The 22,474-nt window shown below is 45.9% G+C and overlaps 2 long non-coding RNA genes across 8 annotated transcripts; both read right to left on the reverse strand.

The window, feature by feature from the left end:
* Positions 1-789: 789 nt before the first annotated feature.
* On the reverse strand, positions 790-17,657 carry LOC138107475 (uncharacterized). The gene is made up of 5 exons (XR_011149527.1): positions 17,465-17,657; positions 3,843-3,916; positions 3,042-3,251; positions 2,447-2,608; positions 790-1,824 (listed from the first exon to the last, which is right to left on the reverse strand). It is a non-coding gene; the product is annotated as an uncharacterized lncRNA (long non-coding RNA).
* Positions 17,658-19,349: 1,692 nt separating this feature from the next.
* On the reverse strand, positions 19,350-22,145 carry LOC138107476 (uncharacterized). 7 transcript variants are annotated; one of them, XR_011149534.1, is made up of 9 exons: positions 22,091-22,145; positions 21,971-22,012; positions 21,802-21,876; positions 21,548-21,627; positions 21,364-21,466; positions 20,907-20,947; positions 20,266-20,802; positions 19,748-20,007; positions 19,350-19,642 (listed from the first exon to the last, which is right to left on the reverse strand). It is a non-coding gene; the product is annotated as an uncharacterized lncRNA (long non-coding RNA). The 7 variants fall into 7 exon arrangements; XR_011149529.1 differs by adding an exon at positions 21,032-21,125 and having other exon boundaries at positions 19,748-20,802; XR_011149532.1 differs by adding an exon at positions 21,032-21,125 and having other exon boundaries at positions 19,748-20,823.
* Positions 22,146-22,474: the final 329 nt, after the last annotated feature.

Genomic DNA, 22,474 nt, shown 5'->3' on the forward strand with positions numbered 1-22,474 from the left:
GTGCATCCGGCCGCTCCCCGGCTCCTGCGGAGCGCTGCGACCGTTGTTCCCGAAGCGTCTCTCGGGACGCCTCCGTTGGCCCCTCTCGACCGGCAGCTCCCCGTGTAGGTGTGCCTCGGGAACCCTCTGAAAGCGACCTCTGGCAGAGCCGCCCCCTCCTCATCCACGCCGGTCGCGCTCGGTGCTGCCGCACCTCGGAGCGGGGGGATGAGGCGGAGAAAGGTCCTGCCGGTCGCTCCCTCCCCTACGTGGGCCGTCGTCCGCCCCCGAAATGCCGGGGTGTGGGGCTTTCCTTTCCGTGGAAAAGGACCGGCCTTCTCGTCCGGGTGCACGTGGCCAAAATTGGGATCCCGCCTCCAAAATTCCCTATGTCCTAGGCTTGTACTTACCGAGGAAATTCCCTGCCGATCGCAAGCGATTACCGGTAATGGCTCTTCCATAATTGTTACTGACTTCCGTTTCCTTTGAAGTGTTTGACGTGTTCCTCGAGGGGGTCGAGGGTTTGGCCGGGTCGTTTATGGCCCGTCCCGGCAGGCCCGGACCGAACCCGAGCGCCCCCGTCGCCGGTCCGCCCTGAATTTCGGTGAAATATTGATATTGTTTATAAATACTCCCTTTCCCTGCTACTCGGTCTTTCCTCGTGTATCTGCAGGGAGAGGGTTTACTCTATCCCTCGATCCCACCCGCAGCTCTCCGGCCCAAATGCCGATGCTTGCGGACACGATCTAAGCAGAAAACTACTACGAGTGTTGGCTTTTTGAAGTAAAAGTCTTATTGTACATCTGGCTGTACAATTTAAAAAAATGCATCTATTGATGGTCATTATGGGAAAGCTTTTCAGAGGAGAAAATACCCATTTTGGTAGCACAGATCCCATTTTGACAATACTGCATTTTTGTGGGTTTGGGAATCCTGCCTGTACAAGACATCTGAAAATCGGTATTTTACAATTTGATATTTGGAAACGGGGTCATTTTGATATTTTGGAACTTGATATTCTGTTGTTTTGAAATGGAATTAGTTTGGTATTTTGGAACCTGGTATTCTGATATTTGGAAACCGGGTAACTTTGGTATTTTGGAACTTGGTAATTTGTAACTGGGTTACTTTGGTATTTCTGAACGTGTTCTGGCAATTTGAAACTGGGTTACTTTGCTACCTCTGAACGTGGTGTTCTGGTATTTTGAAACTAGGCTATTTTAATATTTTGGAACTGGGTATTGTGGTTGTTTGAAACTGTTTTTCTGGTATTTTGAAATTTGGGTTTCTATGATTTTGAACTAGGTTATTCTGGTATTTTGTTCCAAAATACCAGACAAATAACAAACAAAACAAAGAACAAAATTTTTCTGTAGGCTGTTTTTTTGGTGTATTTGTAGGCTTTTTTTTTTTTCCCTGTGTATTGTATGATGAGCTTTTACTGTTTTTGTAACCTCGGGGTTTGGTTTTTTGTAATCTGCGCCTGGCAGGGACCTGGGGCATCCCGGTCGAGTCTCTAGGCTTCGTTTGCTGTCTTCCGCTACGATTAACAGTTCCTGGCATGGGAACTGTTAAATTACAGACTATATGATGAGATGCTTCCTGAAACAAATTAATTCCAGCTAAATGACTCTTCCTGCTCTGCAGTTCCTATACCTGGCCCGGTTTAAATCCGTACCTAGCCCGACTCTTCGGTCCTTCCGTTTCCTACCGCTCTGCTCGGGGCTTTGCACCTCACGCTCTTTCCTCCCTCGGTGGCGTCACGGCAGAATGCGGCGAGGTTTTGGCCGGCACTTGAGGTCTCCGAGATGAACTTACCGAGAATTCTTCTGCTTTTCGCTGCACCTGCCACAACAACATTTGTTCACTGAAATAAATGCTTTCCACAATGAACTAAAGGTGTAAGGGAACAAGCGCTGCACTGTTGGGGAGGAGGATAGTTTGGCAAGGGAATTACACAGATCTGGAGGCTTGGCAGAATTGAAAAAAAGGCAAGAAAAACACAAGAACTCCAAGCCCAAGCTACATCCACTACACAAAACATATTGGCCATAAAAGCAAGAAATTCCCATCTGCTTCTAAAAAACCTAAGCAGCACAAAATAAAATCTATTTTGCTAGAGTTCTGCTTACCATAAAAAACCCTGATTAATTTAATCATGACACTTAAACTTCAGGCATATTAGAAAACTTGTACTGTCTGAAATGTCAGGGGAGGCTGATGCAGCAGCTCCACCCCAGTCACTGTGCTGGAAAGCACAGGAGGCACCTGCTACATCACAGGTACTTGTGGAAATAAATAAAACGCAGCACTTTAGGTTGTGACAGATTGTAAAGCACTGTACCTAAAAGCCCCATAACATAAACATGTACTGAAGCTGAAGCAAGCACCACGTTTGAAGCTTCTTTCCATCCTGTTCCTTCCACCCACTTGCTGCAGTTCCCTGGGAGCTGCCAGGAGCACTTACTTGCATTGAAGCATCTCCCGTGATGAATTTTGCCCCTTCAATAACAGCTAAGTAGGAGAACCGGAGCTGATCTGCAGTCTGGATGAGCCCCATCCTGTACTTCCTCATTTCCAGGAGAACCTGCTTAACGTCCACGGAAGAAGGGTCTTTCCGTTTGTCCATCTGCAGATAAAAACGTGAAACGTGTTTTCTGCTCTGATGAGGTTCACTACAATGACTCACTTTGTGGTAAGGCCTTCACACCACCCTCCACATTACAGAACGAATGAACTCACATACAATTGGTATCAACGGCTCTTTACTGGGTCTCCAAAAACACACAGGGGAAAACACTGGGCCTCAAAAATGCTGCTTTCCCTGAAAGCAAAGCCTGTCTTTGCGAATCACTCTGAAAACTGGAGACTTTTCTTCCCCTAACTCAAAATGGCCACTTAGGAATGAGACCTGCCTTGGAATACACTCCCAAAACAGCAGAGTAAAACAACAGGAAATCACAGGGAACCCCTCCAGCCCCTGCTCCAGCTCCTTTAAGGCTGCACCAAAGCTCCCCTGAAGGTGCCTGTGCAGGAGAGGTGGCCCTGCAGGTGGCCCTTACCAGCAGCAGACAGGTGTCCACCGGGCAGAAGGTGCCCGACCTCCCGATGCCAGCGCTGCAGTGCACCGCGACCGGGCCGTGCCCGGGGCTCGGCGAGCCCGACTCCCGCACCTTGAACGGGAAATTCGGGAACGAGGCCGGCGACTCTGGGACCCCAAAGTCGGGCCAGGTGGTGTAGTGAAAGTGCAGAATCTCCCGAGTTTCCTGGGTCTGCAAAAACAGGGTTTGGGAACAGTTTTAGTTTGGATACACCAGTCAGAAGGACTGACTTAAATTCCAAGGACAAAGTTTCAGGGAGTCTCAGGGAGTTTTTATAGCTGCACAGCCAAGAAACTAATTACAAGTAATTGTCTCTTGTTGTGAAGGTCTCCACTGGGACCAAAGGGAATTGGGTAAGTAAATTTACTTATTTACAATTCAGTTATTTCAGTGCAGCTCAGAAGCCTGTGTCACTCTGGGTATGGCTGAGACATGAAACCGCCTGGAGTGTCCCCAGGTACGTCTCAGAAATATCCAAGAGTTTCATTTCCATGACATCTCATGCAGAATCATCAAATCCAGACCAATTCGTGACCCCCAGTTTCAAGCCAATCTCCTGGCCCGGCTGCGGCGCGATTCATCTGGTGCCCCGAGATGGGACCCTCTCTGCCCGGCTGCCGGATCCAGGGGTAAGCGGACCTCCCGGTCGCGACCCTGAATTTTCAGGGGGAGCTCGGCTGTCCTTTGGCTCGCGGCGGGGGCGGACAAGGACCATCTGCACCAAATTAAGGTATTTGCTATTCCTTTTAAACACAGAAATACCTGCAGGTCCAGGGTTCGAGTCCCTGAGGGTGGGTTGAAAGTCCCGAAGAAGACTGGGTCTCCCAAAATTAGTCCTGGGCAAGAAAAAAAAGTACTTTTAAGGGGTTGGACCCCGACTTTCAAAGGGGTTGGACCCCACTGGGAAAGGTACCTTTAAGGGGCTGGACCCCACTGGCGTGTGCTATTGTACTGCTATTTTTGTTTTGTCTGTCGCTATTCTGCTGCTGTGTGAGTGAGAGTGGATGAGACGTGCTGTCAAAGTACAAAGCGAGTGAGAGGCTCTATCTGCGGTTCCGTACCCCGGCGACGGGCTCGACCGGAGGAAAGCGAAGCGTTTGGCAAAGAGCGAATGAGCATAAATCACATAAACTGTCGGTTTGGAATTCAACCTTACTGTCCAAAGGGGGTGGATTTTAGAGGAGAAAGATTTTAGCTATTGAATTGAAAACATGCAGACCCCCAACGCCTTTCTGATATAGCTCCATCTGATTTCCCTTTTGAAATCCCGTGTTAAGTGTGAGAAAACGGTTCTAAAGCTTGTCTTTGTGTGCATGTATTAATTGTGAGAGAAAGTGGTATTGTATTTCTACTAGATGGAGTGGGTGGTGTCCAAGCTGCCAGAGGAGAGAGCTTGGTATCAGACTAGAAAGAGCAGGAATAAAGAACTTGGCAGAAAAGGAAAGTGCAGATAATGTTAAAGGGGAGAGTGGCAGAGAATAGTGAGAAATTTGAGAGGAGCTGGTTAGAAAAGTACAGCAAGCGTATGGAAGAAGAGATGAGGAAAAGGCAAAAGCAATGGCAAAGGTGATGGCAGAGGTTGTAAGAATTGTGGACATTGTGGTTAATAGGTTTGGGTGTTTAGTTCCCTTTTCTGCTTGGTGTTTTGTGCGGAGCTGCGAGGCTCCTGTTATGTGGTGCTTGTGCAGAGCTGAAAGGCTCCTGTTTGGAGGGGACCCGTGCCCCTGTGCCTTTTGTGTTTTGTTGTGAAAAGCCAAAATTGGCAGGTTTCGGTTCTGAGGCGAATCCGGAGCTCCTATCTTGTGGGGAACCCTCCCCTGCCACCGGTCTGTGGTTTATTGTGGAGAACTAGAATTGGCGGATTCTAATCCTGCGGCCAATTCTGCAGCTGCTGCCTTGTGGGGATGGTGTTGTCCCTGTGCAGGCCCAGGTATTTGTCATGCAGCCTCATCTGCGGGGGCTGTAAAGAAACCTATGGGGAGAATGTTTTGCTGTCCTTCCTTGGTTAATTTGTTAGTCACCTCTCTACTCCTGGGGTGGACTTGGTAAAAAAAAAAAAATATTGAGATAAGGAACAATTGGTTACTAAAAGATGATTGATTACTAAAAATGTGATTGGTTATTTAAAAAGAAAAAAAGGCGACTCAAATGCCTGATTCACAGACTGCGACTCTTGCAAAACTCTTAAAAGCAGTCTCGCTCCCTCCGCTGAAGAATCGATTGGAAGAAACCCCACCGAAAACCTGTGGGAGACGACAAAAGTGGTGCGACAAGCACTTCATAGAATAAAAACTAAAACTCCACTTGAATAAGTTAATGCAATTAAACTCTTGTTTCACTCAGACATATTTTTTTGGGGGAAGTTTGTTTCTTTTCTCTTTTCTAGGAATGTCAAATGTCCCGACATCAAAGATAAAGCAAGCAGTTTGAGAGCAAGGAAACTGCAAGCAGCAAAATCACACCTAAATGTGATAACCGTTGCTTCGCTGTCACTTTGTGTTAGCCCTATAAAGTTTTACTTCTTTTTTAATAATCGGTCTAGTGGGCCAAATTTTCACTTTTCTTTTATAGGAATCTACCAATACCTGAGATGGAGCTGTGTGAAAACCAATGAAATTGAAAGTGTCACCATAATTGCTTGCATTGTCAGTTGGTTAATGTTTGTAATTTGTTTGTGTTTTCATTGCAAGTGACAGATCAAATAGTAGTTAAAGCATTCTACATATTCTTGAGTTTAATTTTTGTCTAACTTGTTTTGTCTTTTTACTGAAAAATGGTGTGGCTCGGGTCTTATGGATGTATAATTTGTTTCAACCAATATTATCCTGAGAGTTGGTATAAGAATTTATACATATTTGAAATCCTACAAATATGGACTAACCCTCCCGGTTCTGCCTCAGAAGGCTTCAAAATTATTATAATCTGGCTAAATTTTTTGGATTTTCTAATTAGTGAATTAAAGTCTTGACAAAACACAAGCAAATGCTACATGAGAAATGATTGAATCCCCCTTCCTAAACCAGGAGGGATACAGAAAAGCCTTCTACCAGCTCTCAAACTAAAGTGCTGTTCAATCTCATGCCATATGTCTTAAGAGGATGTTTTAACTTTTCCTCACCCCTCCTATTTATAGCATATTCTGCAATGTCAGTTGTAGGTGCAGAATGGGATGAAGGCAATTTATTCACCAAAAAAAAAAAAAAAAGGCTACATGAGGTAAAAAGAAAAAAAAACCCCTAAGTTTGAAAGAGAATTCATTTCATTTTTAATCCCACCAAAAATAAAGCCACAGTTTGTAGTTTGTGTCAAGATTAAATGACAAGAGTGCTATAATCTGTCTCCTGGAAAACAGAGCATAGCCCTGATGTAAAGATATGTTTGCATGAGAATATTTTGTATGAAAATGTTCTGTGTGTTAGTTTTGTATCATAAAAACTAATCCTTCATAATGTATAGAATTATATAGCAGAGTAAGAATATCATTATAACAAAAACTGTATAAAGAAGTTACAACCAAAGAAGCCTCCTGAAGATACCTGACTAGGACTTTGAAGTGTAAGTTAAACCACTAAGATTAGATAAAGGGAAAACCCATTCTTTGCCCAACTCAGGCCTAGGAAAAAAAACAAAACCAAACCAAAAAAAAACCAACAAAACAAACAAGACTGAAAGAAGAGAAATACCCATAGATAGTAAAATAACAAATCAGATGATCCCATTAGTAAGAGATGTTGAAATTCCAGGGAGATCAAAACGGGCTCCCCCAGTGATTATTGAACTACTGGAAGGGGTACAACCAGTGTCAGTTAAACAATATCCACTAAGGCATGAAGCATGAGTAGGAATGGAACCAATAATTAGTAAATTTATTGATCAGAAGTTGTTGAGAGAGTGTAGGTCTTCCTGCAATACCCCAATTCTACCAGTACAAAAGCCAAATGGAAGTTATTGATTAGTTCAGGACCTGAGGACACTTTACTCACAAAATTACCAAGTGACTGAGTGTGGTTTTCAGTTTTAGATTTAAAGGATGTTTTCTTTTGTCTGCCATTAGCTGAAAGCAGTCAGGAAATTTTTGCCTTTGAATGGGAAAACCCCAGAACAGGGAGAAAAAGCCAGCTTACGTGGACTGTATTGCCACAAGGATTCAAAAATAGACCCGTGATATTTGGAGATCAATTAGCCGAGGAACTGGAAGCCTGGACGCCGCCGCTTGGGAAAGGGAAGGTACGCTCTTGCAGTACATCGATGATCTATTAATAGCAACAAGGACCTGTGAAGACTGCAAGAACTGGACTGTAAGTCTTTTAAATTTTCTGAGACTAAGTGGACATAGAGTCTCTCCTGAAAAGGCTCAGCTAGTCCTCCACAATGTTACATATCTGGGGTATGAACTGGCAGGAGGGGAGAGAGCCTTGAGAGACAACAGGAAGGAGGCAATTTGTCAAATGCCCTGGCCAACTGAAGAACCAAAGAACTGAGAACTTTTCTGGGAATGACAGGATGGCGTAGATTACGGATCTGCAACTATAGACTCGTTGTGAAACCTTTATACCAACTCCTAAAAGAGACTAGGGGAACTCACCTATGCTGGACACCAGAGACTAATAATGTATTTGTAACTCTACTGGGCATACCAGATGTCACTAAACCTTTTCTGTTGTTTTGACATGAGAGACAAGGACTGGCGCTGGGACTTTTCGCACAGAAGCTGGGACCCTACAAAAGGCCGGTGGCTTATTTCTCCAAGCAGCTGGACGTGGTCAGCCACGGAGAGCCTGCACTGCGTGCAGTGGCAGCCGTGATCCTGAACGTAGAAGCCCACGAGTTCACACTGGGACAGTAGATAACTGTTTTTGTCTCTCACACGGTGTCAGCGGTGCTCACACAGAAAGGAAATCACTGGTTAACCCCATCTCGCTTTCTCAAATACCAGGCTGTCCTAGCAGAATCGGAGGATGTGAGTATCCAAGTAACTAACGTTTTAAACCCAGCAGCTTACCTGGGGCAAAGCTGCTGAGGAGCCTGTACGGCATGACCGCATCGAAACCGTGGACTCGGTTTACTCCGGCCGCCCGGACCTAAAGGACTCTCCGCTAGAAAATGCGGCAAACTGGTTCACCGATAGGAGCGGTTATGTCAAGAATGGTAAGCGGCTCGCTGGGTATGCAGTTATAGCCACAGATGCTGTCATTGAGGCAAAACCATTACCTGTGGGGACATCAGCTCAAAAGGCTGAAATAATAGCCCTAACTCGAGCCTTGGCATTGGCCGAAGGAAAACCTATCAACATTTGGACTTATTTGAGGTATACTTTTGGGGTGGTACACGCTCACGGGGCTATCTGGAAAGAAAGGCGTTTATTAACCTCACAGAAGAAATCAAGCAAGCTACTGAAATTGTACAGTTACTGGAATCAGTGGTAAAACCTTCAAAAGTGGCTATAATGCATTGTAAGGGACAGTCCCAGGGTAACACTATCCCTGAACTGGGAAATGCTATGGCAGACAAAACAGCAAAGGCAGTGGCCAGTGGGCTTCAGATCCAAGCCCTAGCTCTAATTCCTTCTAGCATCCTTATAAGTAAAAAAATAAAAACAAACCACCATATGACACCGATGATTTAAATTGGATACAAGAAGACAAGGGACAAATGAGCACAGATGGGTGGGCTAGGATAAAGGGTCTCATAATCATACCCAGAAAACTGTTAAAATTATTTATCCAAAGCGAACATTGCATCAGATCACCTTAGATTACAGTTCTTGAAGGTTTGAGGAGGTATGAGACAAACTTACAGCATGGTTACCCAACTTACCCGGCTTAAACAATTGTTTGTAATAGCTATTTGTGTTATTGCATTGTTACTTAGTGTTTGTATTAGTAGTTACTGTTGTATGATATTATGTACCTGGAATCGAGATGCTTATGCTCCATGGCACAAGCATAAACTTAGAACTAAGATAGAGAAGGGTTCTTACTTTAAAGACATGCAAGATTTGTAAAGAATTACAAATACCCAAAGAAAAGGGGGGGATTGAAGAAGGGGCAGTCAATAACTAACTCATGTAAGCACAAGTTAACTAGCTGGAGACAGCAAATGTTAGTTCAGACAGCAGATGCTAATTACACAACCTAAGAAGCCAAATTCACCTTAATCTTGTCAAGATAGAGGTGTAATAAATAAAGGTATTTTGTTCATTGAAAACAGCTGACACAGGCCACAACGTACATAACAGGAAATGTCTTAACAAATCCATATGTAAAGGTTGTAAGTGCTGTAAGTGTACTATTGTTTAAGCTCCAGGAAGAAAAGCGGGGGATACTAACTGACCAAATATGGAAAGGGTCACCCAGAGGGCACTTGAAGAAGACTACTTGCCTTCAGCTATCGACCACCAGAAGGCAGAAAACGACCCCCTAGCAACAAGCTCACACATGCGTAGAGTACTCCCTTGAAGATAAGTTACCAGGAAATGATCCTGCATAAAAGAAGGACTGAAATTTGCAAACCCCTGCGGCGGTCGGTGGAGCGGGGACTCCCCTGTCGCCCAGCGCTGATTTTGCTTATGCCTTGCTTGCTGTAATTAATAACTTCTCTAATTTGATTAAACCTCCTTGTCTGCCTCAGTCAATCACAATTTGGTGCCGTGACTCGGATGGGAATGGTACGGTGAGACAGAGATAGGGGAGGCGCCCCACCTCTGGTGGCCTCGGTATCCTCGGTCTTTGCCTCGCTCCCACCGACGAACCTAAACTCAAGGCATTAAACAAAGGGAACCGGTCGGCCCCATAAACTTTGTGCGCAGAGGTCCGGACGAAGACGCTGGAAGCGTGAGTATTTGCGGAAAAGGGATCCGTTCGGTCGGGGTCGGGTATCCTGGAGTGTGGCGAGTGCGGTGTGTGAGAGGGGGGCCGGCAGCCGGACTCCCCAAGCGAGTGTGGACCCTCAGTAGTGCGGTTCCCATTGCCCGCGAGGGCGTGGGCCACGAACCAGGGGAAGCGAGTGATTCCACACACAGAACGCCTGAAGGCACTCCAGAGGATGGGACAGGGGAAAAGCAAGCCCTCTAGTTCCGTGAGGTTTCCCCCAGTACCTGAGGATAGTCCGTTAGGTCTTTTATTGAATAATTGGAGGCATTATTCGAGTACACAGAATAAAGATAAGGCCAAGATGATTTATTATTGTATAGAGGTCTGGGGAGGAAAGCAGATATCACAAAATGTATTTTGGCCTATATTTGGGTCCTACGAGGACTGGGTGAGACAGGATTTGAATTTATGGGTAAATTCCAAAACTCCTTTTAGTCGAGAAGAGAGTGAATATGCAAAAATATGGATAGAGACCCCCGGGGTACTCCTGTTTACTTTAAAGGAAAAATCTGAAAACTCGGGGGTAAGAAGAAAAGATAAAAAGAAAGAGGAAGTCCCGTTGATTCCACCCCCCTGTATACCTCCGCAGGCCCCGCAAGCACCCCCACTCCCACTCCCTGAGCAGCCCCTAGAGGAAGAGGAAGGGAATCCTGAACCCGAACGGGAGGGACCAATGACAAGGGGCAGAGCTAGACGTCATAACCTCTATCCATTAAGAGAAGTGCCTATGGGGGGACCCCAACCAGGAATTGGCTTTATTTCAGTTCCCCTTAGCTCTGGAGATGTACGGGACTTTAAGAAGGAAATGGGGAACCTATTAGAAGACCCCCTGGGAGTTGCAGAGAAGCTAGATCAATTTTTAGGCCCTAATATATAGACCTGGGATGAGTTGCAGTCAATTCTAAATATTCTTTTTACTGCAGAAGAAAAGAACGTGATTAGGCGAGCGGGAATGCAAATTTGGGATGCCCAACATGCCCAAGGCCCACAGGCAGATATCAAATGGCCTTTACAAAACCCTAATTGGGATCATCAGGATCCAGCACACAGAACTCATATGCAGGACTTAAGGACAATAGTTATACAAGGGGTCCGAGAGGCAGTACCGAGAGGACAAAACATAAATAAGGCCTTTAATGAGAGGCAGAGAAAGGAGGAAACTCCAACAGATTGGCTAGAAAGGGTAAGAAAGAATCTACAGCTGTATTCAGGCCTGGACCCAGACACACAGTTGGGTCAGGCACTTCTGAAAACTCAATTTGTAGCCAAATCATGGGATGACATCAGGAGGAAGCTAGAAAAACTAGAAAATTGGCAGGAGAGAGGATTAGATGAATTGTTGAGGGAAGCGCAGAAAGTATATGTCAGGAGGGATGAAGAGAATCACAAGAGACAAGTCAGAATGATGGTGGCAGCAGTAAGGGAAAGCAGAAAACAAGACTCTCCCCGCCGAATGGGGCAAATACCCAGAAAGGCCCCTAGGAACACAGAGGGAAATCAGAGAGTGGAAAGGAGGGAAGCAGTCGTATGTTTTTATTGTGGGGAGAAGGGACACATCAGAAGGGATTGTAGAAAGAGGATAAGAGATGAAAAGATGTTTAAAGAAGATTAGAGGGGTCAGGGGCTCTACTTACTGGGGACCAAGAAACATCCAGAGCCCTTGATAAAAATAAAAGTCGGTCCCCAGTGCCAGGAATTTGAATTCCTGGTAGATACGGGAGCAGAAAGATCAACTATCCAAGTTTTACCATCTGGATGTAAAGTCTCCCGAGACACCGCCCTTGTAGTGGGCGCCAAGGGTGAACCTTTTGAGGTCCCTGTTATTAAAGATGTCCTGATAGAAACCGAATCAAAAATAGGAATAGGAAGCCTTTTGTTGGCACCAGAAGCAGAGTATAACCTCATGGGTAGAGATCTCATAGTAGAATTGGGAATAAACCTAGAGGTAATTAATAAAGAATTGAGAATCAAACTATGCCCCCTTAGAGTAGAGGATGAAAAGGAAATTAACCCTGAGGTATGGTACACGCCTGACAGTGTGGGCCAACTGAACATTCCGCCCTTCTCCGTAACCATAAAAGATCCAGAAATTCCAATAAGGATCAAGCAGTATCCCATATCCCCAGAAGGGAAACGAGGACTAAAGCCTGAAATAGACAGACTAATAAGCAAGGGACTCCTAGAAGCCTGTATGTCCCCTTTTAATACACCCATTTTACCAGTAAAGAAACCAGATGGATCCTATCGATCGGTGCATGATTTAAGAGAAATTAATAAGAGGACAGTGGCCCGGTTCCCGGTGGTTGCTAACCCATACACCCTATTAAGTAGACTAGGGCCAGAAAATCACTGGTGTAGTGTAATTGATCTAAAAGATGCATTTTGGGCCTGCCCCTTAGACGAAAATAGTAGAGATTATTTTGCCTTTGAATGGGAGGACCCAGATACTCATAGGCGACAACAGTTGCGATGGACCGTGCTGCCACAGGGGTTCACAGAATCACCAAATTTATTTGGACAAGCATTAGAACAAATCCTCCAAGAATATCAAACAAGAGAAAACATTACTTTGATTCAGTATGTGGATGACCTCCTGATTGCAGGAAAAAAAGAAGAAGAAGTTCAGGAGGAGAGCATTAAACTGTTAAACTTTTTAAGCTTGAAGGGACTAAAAGTATCAAAGGCAAAATTACAGTTTGTAGAAGAAGAAGTAAAATATTTAGGCCATTATTTGAGTAAAGGAGAGAAAAAAATAGACCCTGAAAGAGTGAAAGGAATCCTCTCACTCCCGCCACCAAGGAGCAAGAGACAAGTAAGGCAATTGCTAGGATTAGTAGGCTACTGTAGACAATGGATTGATAATTATAGTACCAAGGTTAAATTTCTGTATAACAAGCTCAGTCATGACGGGTTATTGAAATGGAGCGGAGAGGATGAGCAGAGCTTAGAACAACTGCAACAGGATTTAATTAACGCTCCAGTACTAAGTTTACCTGATTTTAAAAGACCATTTTATCTATTTGTAAACACTGAAAATGGGACAGCATATGGAGTATTAACTCAGTATTGGGCTGGGAGAAAGAAACCGGTAGGATACTTGTCAAAGCTATTAGACCCAGTAAGCAAGGGATGGCCTACATGCCTACAGGCAGTGGTAGCCTGTGCTCTCTTGGTAGAAGAAGCACGTAAAATAACTTTTAATGGGGAACTCAAGGTACTATCTCCACATAATATTAGGGGAATATTGCAACAAAAAGCTGAAAAATGGATAACAGATTCGAGACTTTTAAAGTATGAAGGGATCTTATTAGATTCCCCAAAGCTAACACTAGAGGTCACTACACTACAAAATCCGGCCCAGTTCTTATACGGAGAACCAAATGAGAAAAAATTAGCCCATGATTGCATGTTAACCATAGAAGAACAAACCAAAATCCGACCGGACTTAGAAGAAGAAGAATTAGAAGAAGGGGAGAGGCTGTTTGTAGACGGATCATCTCGGGTAATCGAGGGAAAGAGAGTATCTGGCTATGCAATCATTAAAGAGGAAGGGTCAGAAGTCTTAGAGTCAGGACCTCTAAGTAGATCCTGGTCAGCTCAAGCTTGTGAATTGTATGCAGTCTTACGAGCTCTGAGATTGCTGAAAAATAAAACAGGGACAATATATACAGACTCCAAATATGCATATGGAGTGGTACATACATTTGGAAAAATATGGGAAGAACGAGGGTTAATAAACTCTCAAGGGAAAGACTTAGTCCATCAGGAGCTAATAAGACAGCTACTCCAGGCCTTACGGGAGCCTAGAAGAATTGCTGTAGTACATCTTAAAGGACACCAGAAAGGATTAGATTTTAGGAGTAGAGGTAATAATGGGCCAGACCGAGAAGCAAAAAGGGCAGCACTTTTGGTTATACAACAAGTTCAGGATAAGGAACAACCAAAGGAGAAATTCCTCAATAAAACTAGAATGTATAGTTTTACAGAACAAGAAAAAGAGAAACTATCACAAATGGGGCTAAAAGAAAATTCAGAAGGAGAATGGAAACTCCCAGATGGAAGAGTAGTACTACCTAAATCAATAGCAGTAGAAATTTTACCAAGGTTACATAGCCAAACTATTTGGGGAACACAAGCACTAGCAGACCAGTTTGCCACCAAGTATATGTGTATTGGAATATATAATTTGGCAAAACAAATTGTTAAAGGCTGCATAACTTGCCTTAAAGTGAATAAGGCTTATTTAAGAGAACACCCATTGGGAGGGAGACCACTAGCACACAGGCCCTTTGCTAACGTACAACTAGATTTCACCGAATTGCCCAAAGTAGGAAGAAGTAAATACTTATTAGTTATAGTAGACCATCTAACGCATTTTGTCGAAGCATTTCCCACAGCGAGGGCAACAGCACAGACAGTGGTCAAAGTTCTATTAGAAAATATTATCCCTAGATATGGAATAATTGAGACTATTGACTCCGACCGAGGACCCCACTTTGTATCTAAAATCATCAAAGAAGTAATGGGAATTATGGGAATAAAGTGGGAATATCATACCCCCTGGCATCCCCAAAGTTCAGGACGAGTAGAAAGAATGAATGGGGAAATAAAGAAGCAATTGACAAAGCTTATGCTTGAAACCAAGTTGTCGTGGGTGAAATGTCTACCATTAGCTTTGTTAAACATACGGACTCAACCAAGATCTGACATGGGAATCTCCCCTTTTGAGATGCTGTATGGAATGCCTTATAATATGGGGGAACCTCAAGATCACCCAAATTTAAGAGACCAAAACATGAATCATTACATTATTACCTTAATGAAATATAGAGAAGAATTATGGAAAAAGAGCATGATAACTCAAAGACCCCCGCTAGAACTTAAACTACATCGAATTCAACTATTTAATTACACCCACGATTATTGTATTCAAGTGTCCATCATACCCCGAATCACGTATCATCCTAGTGAATACATGTACCAACAACACACCACAGCAGATCATCACCTAGTAAAAAGAGAACCTTTTACTGCATTAACCATAGCAACCCTTCTCACTATAGGAGGAGTTGGGGCAGGAACTGGAGTAGCATCCTTAGTCACCCAGCAAAAAGAATTAAGAGCACTAAGGGTCTCAGTAGATGAAGATCTAAGCCGAATAGAACAAGCAATTGATGGCCTAGTAAAATCAGTAAGATCTCTATCAGAAGTAGTCCTACAAAATAGGAGGGGATTAGACTTATTATTCCTTCAGCAGGGAGGACTGTGTGTAGCACTCAAAGAAGAATGCTGTGTTTATGCAGACCACACTGGGGTAGTGATAGACACCATGACTGAACTAAGAAAACGGCTAGAACAACAGAAAAGAGAAAGAGAGGCACAACAGAGCTGGTATGAATCCTGGTTTAATCATTCACCCTGGTTAACCACTTTGTTATCTACCATTGCAGGGCCTCTAATTCTGTTAGTCCTAGGACTCACATTTGGGCCGTGTATATTCAATAAGCTGATCTCCATAGTAAAAGGGCGCTTAGAAGTAGCACATTTAATGCTCCTTAGGGCTAAATACCAGAAGATACCAGAAAATCATGAAGAAGAAATGTTAGAATTAGCTAAACAAGAGCTAAAAAGATTCAATGAACAAAAATGAACAAGAGAAAAAGGGGGGATTGTAATAAATAAGGGTATTTTGTTCATTGAAAACAGCTGACACAGGCCACAACGTACATAACAGGAAATGTCTTAACAAATCCATATGTAAAGGTTGTAAGTGCTGTAAGTGTACTATTGTTTAAGCTCCAGGAAGAAAAGCGGGGGATACTAACTGACCAAATATGGAAAGGGTCACCCAGAGGGCACTTGAAGAAGACTACTTGCCTTCAGCCATCGACCACCAGAAGGCAGAAAACGACCCCCTAGCAACAAGCTCACACATGCGTAGAGTACTCCCTTAAAGATAAGTTAACAGGAAATGATCCTGCATAAAAGAAGGACTGAAATTTGCAAACCCCTGCGGCAGTCGGTGGAGCGGGGACTCCCCTGTCGCCCAGCGCTGATTTTGCTTATGCCTTGCTTGCTGTAATTAATAAATTCTCTAATTTGATTAAACCTCCTTGTCTGCCTCCGTCAATCACAGAGGGGACAAGGATTATCTCACAGGCTGCTAAATCATTCATTATTTAAAGCCGTGGCTCAGTTAAAGAGCAATACCAATTAAGCTCCTGGATAAAAAGCCTGGGAGATCGGGGTTGGGTTTTTTTCCATTGTTCCTTTCGGTGGCTTTTTGCAAGCAAACTATGAAGCGGACAAGCCGCAAGCGTGCTACAGCGCCCCTTGCTGGGACTCGCTCCGGGCTGGCGCTGTTCCACGGTGCGAGGGGACCGGAAAAGCCACGCGACCCACGGAACCGGCGGCACTCGCCGCCCGAGGACGGCCCCGCGCTCCCGGAACCGGGAGGAGCGCGGCTCGCGGCACGGAAGCGGCTCCTCCGGCAGGCGGGGGCGGCCCCGCGCCGGGAGACCCCTCCCGCCCCCGGCGCCTGCCGAGCGGCACTGGCGCCGGGCCGAGGGGGACCCGGCGGCGCGCGTCTCGCGGCACGAAAGCGCCTCCTCCGGCAGGCGGGGGCGGTCCCGCGCCGGGAGACCCCCGCCCGCCCCCGGCGCCTGCCGAACGGCACCGGCACCGGCGCCTGACCGAAGGGGAGCCGGCGGCGCCCGAGCCCCGCGCACGGACGGCACGGAGCGGGCGGGACGACCGGGGGCGGCGCGGCTCCGTGCCGCATCTCCCGCCTGCCGGCCCGGCGGCGCTCACCTCGGCTCCGCGCGGCTCGGACCGGCGCGGCTCCGTTGGTCCCTGTCGGCGGCCCAGCCCCCAAATTCCCACTCCTCCTCAGAAATTCCCCAGGGGCCGGGAGTGCTCCCGCGCGAGACATTCGGTGCCGGGGCATGGCCGGAAGCGACCTCAAATGCGGTGGCACGCTCCGATTCAAACCTTTCAAATGCTGGAAAAGCCGGAGTTTCTTTCAATTTAACCCCTGAAACTGAGGCAACGGGGGGTGTTCACCTCAATTCAAACCAATACAATGGTAAATAAATAAATGTGTTCTCCCTTTCTATTTAATGGTCTAAGATATCAGAAAGAGAGGAGTTTTCCTCAACTCTCAAATGATGGGGAAAGGGCGATTGTTACCTTCATTAAAACCCTCAAAAAGCAGGGGCAGCAGGGCTTCCCCCTCAATTTAGAACTTAGGTTGATGAAAATGGAGGGGTTACCCTCAATTCAAACCCATAAAATGGTAACATCTGTGCTTTCCCCTTCCATTTTAAATGGAAGGGGGATCCCCTCGTTCAAACACAGACAATAATGAAGGAGGAGTTTCTTCCCTCCATTTAAACTCCTTTTGTTCTCGTAATCCCCATTTTTTCTGAGGGCACGGGGGGAGGGACTGGCAAGATGAAATCGGAAGGGAAAAATAGAAAGACCCCCCCCCCGCAAACCCACGCACCGGCTCACCTGCTTAGCTGCAGCTGCCTGGCGCCTCCTTTGGCAATGCTCCGCATCTAACTGCATCCGAGTGCTCCCCCAGACCCTGTGAGATGCTCTCACCGTCCTTTCGTGAGAGACCCCCCCAGGACCTCACCGTAAGCCCCTCTCCTCCAACATAGCCCTGCAAAAGTGAGCTGAGGTAACCCCTCCTAAAACAGGCCCCGGCAGGAGCCGCCCTCTCCTCACCGTCACAGCTCACACCTGGGGCTGCTCTCCCCCCTCATCATTCTCACGGCTCACACCTGGGGTTGTTGCCGGTCCAAGTGTGAGGGCAGGTGCAGAAAGGATTTGCTGCTCCTTCCCTGGACGGCTCATTGTCTGCACCTGACACGCTGAGGCACTGGGCTTTCCTTTCCATAGATAATAGATAGTTGATGCCAGGTGCAGGTAAACTGTCAGGGTTGGTTTTTGAAATATTTTTTTAAACTAGAAAGTGTTCCATAAGTATGCATGTGACTTTTGAGATTTGATATACGAGACTTGTTGAGCTTTTGACGGGGTACCCTTCCTTCTCGGACCGGGGTAACGGAGCAGAGGAGGCTGCTGTTCTGCTAAGTTCTTTATTTCATAGTCTCATAGTTTTCTTGAAGGCAGAGTTCAGAGGGGGCTACATGACAAAGCCAAGCAGCAACAGCAGGCAAAAACAGCCTCTTCTATATGTTCTATATGCTTTATATACTATACACACTATACTTGATGCACTCTATACAATGTACTATACACTCTATATTTTTTCTTACAGAAGTGTGGATTATATTTGTTAACTGACCAATAAGATTAATACACGATTCTAGTTTCTCTTAACCTATCCTGGCCTGATTCTAACAGTCGTAAGCCTTACACAAGTACTACATAGGTATTACACAGATTTGCGTATGCAGTTTCTATCGGCTCTTATTGTTTATGTGAACAGTCTATCTAAAAAATATGAACAGTGTAATTCTATCTATATTTTGTCTAAAGTAAAGAATTCTGTGAAAAGGTAACACTGCTGCAGCAAGAACTGTGTTTAAGGTCTCTGCTACAGCTTTTTAATGTTTAAGGCACTTAGCATATATTTCTACTGAAGTTAAAAATCTATGTTTCTATTTCACTTTGGTGTGGCTTCATGTATCTCAGCCTGTCCAAAGGTTTAAATTCAATCCCCGTGCTTTGGCTTCCCTCTGGGCCTGAGTCCAGAGGAGCTTTTGCTCCGACAGAGACTAAATCTCTCACCGGTTTTAGAGTACTGCATTGAAAGTCTGTGCGCTTTCTCTTCTTTCCCTGTTCTGAGCGAGTTCTTTGGAACTTCTTTCTTCATTGAATTTTTTTATTTACACTTCAGCAAAATGTGGAAATAACATATACAAACACAAGTACGAATACAATCCATATACATGCTGGCAAAAGTCCAATTTACACACAGAGCAATACATGGAAATTCAGTGGCAAACACCAATACAGAACAATACAGGGCAATGCAAGCCAAATACATATCAATGCAATAAAACAATGCTACTGTTTCTGGAAAGTTTATTACATTTTCTTTTATTGTTATAAGAAACCCAAAACAGCAACATGTAGAGAACATAACAGTCATCCACCACCCACACCTCCTTTAGCTTACACACAAACCCACCCTTGCTCTCATCTTGACCGCTCCACTAACCCTCGGCGCTCTATGGGAATGTGGTTCCCAGGAGCCTCCAAATCATCCTGCCTCACAAAACCCCATCGCCGGCACGGTCCGCACCCAAACCTTGGCGATGAACGTCGCCTCGCAGACCGGCCAGGACCAAAGGAAAAAAAACCTGGGGGGGGGGGGGGGGGGGGGGAACAAACCTGGCTGGGGTTTTTTTAATTCAAAATTTAAAAATGTGTTGAAAAACCTGAAACGCAAAAATCTCACATACAACATTAGAACCCATCAACACACATGCTCTCACAGGCAGACAGAAGTAGAAAGACAGACAACTCTCACAGACACACACAGTCACACACTCTTCAGCTTCCTGCTTCCTTTGTTCTGCAGCCCTTACTCAAAAAACTCTACGGATGAAGATGCTTCAGCACATCTTCCAGCTGCTGCTCCTCGACATCAAACGGTAGATTCTGGGAAAATTGGTAGCATCAGTGACCACAGAGATCCAAAGCCACCTCAGGGACCTGACAGACAACATGAGGCGGTCAGTGAGGGGCCGAAGGCTAGGAGTTATCTCCACGCTAGGCCCATAAATTTTCTACCCAAAACCCCATAGAAAAGATATGAACCTTTAAGTTTTATAACTGTTCTTCTTAACCATTACCCTGCCAGGGCAGGGCAGCTCCAACTGCAAAGAGCACATGGACAAGGTGGTGCGCCGAATATAAGCAAAGACGACACGACGGCTTGAGATAACTCTCTGGAAGATTAATTCTTGAGCCCGATATGCTTTAAGGCAACAAAACCTACAGAACTACCGCGGTCACGTGAGGAGGGTCTAATATGCTCCATATAGAAGTCTAAGGGAATAGGATGTGAACAGAAGGCACTACCAAAAGTGAGAAGGAAGATGGATGAGAACATCTCCTGCACTTCCTCTGGTCTCAAAAAGTAAAAATGTAAAGATGCTGGAATAAGCCCAATCTGGGAAAGTACACAAGGAGAGACCCCCCCCCCCCCCCGCTGCCAACACGGCCCAGAACAATGCCGATAAAGCATCAAGACATAACAAAGCCCTAGGACACAGAAGAGGATGGACACAAACTACATAACACAGAGAGAAGTTAAAACTGCCCAGCAGTTTCACCTGATGGACCCAAGATTCCTGCTGCAAGATGAGCCAGAAAGTGATGATGCCAAAGGAAAGACGGCTCTATGGCAATAGCACGTGACAGTGAAACAACTCCTTACGAGAAGTTAGTGCCAAAGCTGTTAAGAGGATGCTCAAGAAGTTCAGTAGGCCTAGAGAAAGAGGTGATGACTGCTGGGCAACCGCTCCGGACCCAAAGGCAGGCTCCTCAGGCAAAAAGATCTGCAATGACATCAAGACTCAAAGCACAAAGCTTGCAAAAACATGGGTATGGAACTGCTCTGCCCGGCAAAGGGTCAGGTGATGCTAAGGAGAAACCCTCTCCCTTTACTTCCAAGGGGCCCATCCCACTACAGCCCTCTCCTCTAAGCTAACTTCAGATTGCCTCCTGTGATTCCAAAGGTTTTTCCCTTCTCCCAACCACGAGTCCCAACACTTAGCTTTCAGAGACGAGAGGAAAAAATCCATCCTCGACAGAAAAGAACACGTGGGCGCTGTGGACATCAGTACAGTCCCTGTAGTCTGCTTTGGAGGCTGCAAAAATTCAGAAAGAAACTTCAGACTGCGATGAGACGTCCCAAAAATGACCCCTTGTGCAACGCCCCCCTCCCTCGTAACTGCAAAGGCTAATCGCTTACTGGCCGTTTCCAAACTTCGGCTCCACACTGGCTCATGGTACCTAAGACGACAAAACAGAAAACGTGACTATCACCCTCCAGAAGATTAATCCCCAGGGCTCCTCTACACTGCTGCCCTGGCGCACCTCAAATCTTCATCCGACTCTGGAGGGGGCCTGGACAATACCCGCAAAGTGAAAAGGTACATGCTTGGCACCTCAAAGGACTAAGGCAAAAGACCTGTGACATGAGATGCACAAAAGACAAAGAACGCACAATAGACACATGACATGTACCGGGACTGCTCTGCCCTGCGCACCTCGGCACTGTGATCAAAAGCAAGACTTAAGCTTTATGGGTCCTAAGGGGTCCCTTCTTGGGTATCCCCACCTCCAAATCTGACTCAAAAATATCTCCGGTGAGTGCCAACTCGACACCCTGCTTTCACCCCTACTGTGGGTTACAGGTCTCGACTTACCTCTTGGATATCTGGGGATGTCAATCTGCCTCGGGTGCAAAAGGCGGCCGCCTCACCATGCAGGCAGCTGGTGCCTTCACCAGGCTGGTTATCTCTTAGTCAGCTACAATAAACAAAACCAAACAAACATCAGTGCATGAGCTTAGTGGCACCTCAGCCAAAACCCATCAATTCTGCCACTCACCGTCTCCTAAAAAGGCTGGAGTCCTCAGGCCGCACGCTCTGGCCGCGCTCCAAGGCCAACACCATCGTTGTAGGGTATAGCTGAGTTGAGTGGAGACGAGGTGATGTAGCATTGCTAAAACTTGAGCAGACCCGCGCTCCCCCTCCCTCCCTCCCCAACGTATTGCAACTTCTCGGCCATTGCCAAAGGCAACCTGGAGGGTACCCTCACATGGAAAAGGTAAAGGCTTCGTCACAGAGTCCCATGATACTCACAGAGTACTAACGAGGGCAGCGAGACAGGTCCGTCGGCCGGTCGGTGAGGAGTACGGCATAAGACGGTGGGACGGCCTGAAACACACAAATGACAATGGATGCTTAGAGCTGTATCAGAACTTGGCACCCAAGGAATAACATGTGGTTCTTTCCACCAATGACTTCTTACCTCATTCACTTGACCTTGACTGCTGAGATCTGGCTTTACCTCCTAAGAACAAAGACAAAGAACAATCCTGTAACACAGCCACCATTTATGTTCGCCCTGCAAAGACAAACAGTGACCGACCTTCAGGTGGGAACCCCCTCACCCGGCATGGGGCGCTCTGCCACGGATTTAATCCGTCTGCATCTGCAAGAAAGTGATGACAAAAGTCAAAGGGCTGCATGAGAACTTCACAGCTCCAGCCATCTTGTGACAATCTAGAAATATCAACTACAGGACAAACTGCACCCTACATTACAAATTTCAAGTCCCCAAGCCTTGTTCTATTACACCTATATGCCAGGGTATGCAGCAGGGCAGAGCAGCTCTGGGCCAAACCCATGCAGGCACCCATGACAGAGGAGATGACAAACGAGAGGATACAACAAGGAGAGAGAACTCAGGGTGGAAAGCATGACTGCAAGCACATCAAAGGGCTAAGGCAAAAGACCTGTGACACAAGACGCC

Source organism: Aphelocoma coerulescens, chromosome 3 (assembly GCF_041296385.1).
Source record: "Aphelocoma coerulescens isolate FSJ_1873_10779 chromosome 3, UR_Acoe_1.0, whole genome shotgun sequence".
In the NCBI taxonomy this organism is placed as follows: domain Eukaryota; kingdom Metazoa; phylum Chordata; class Aves; order Passeriformes; family Corvidae; genus Aphelocoma; species Aphelocoma coerulescens.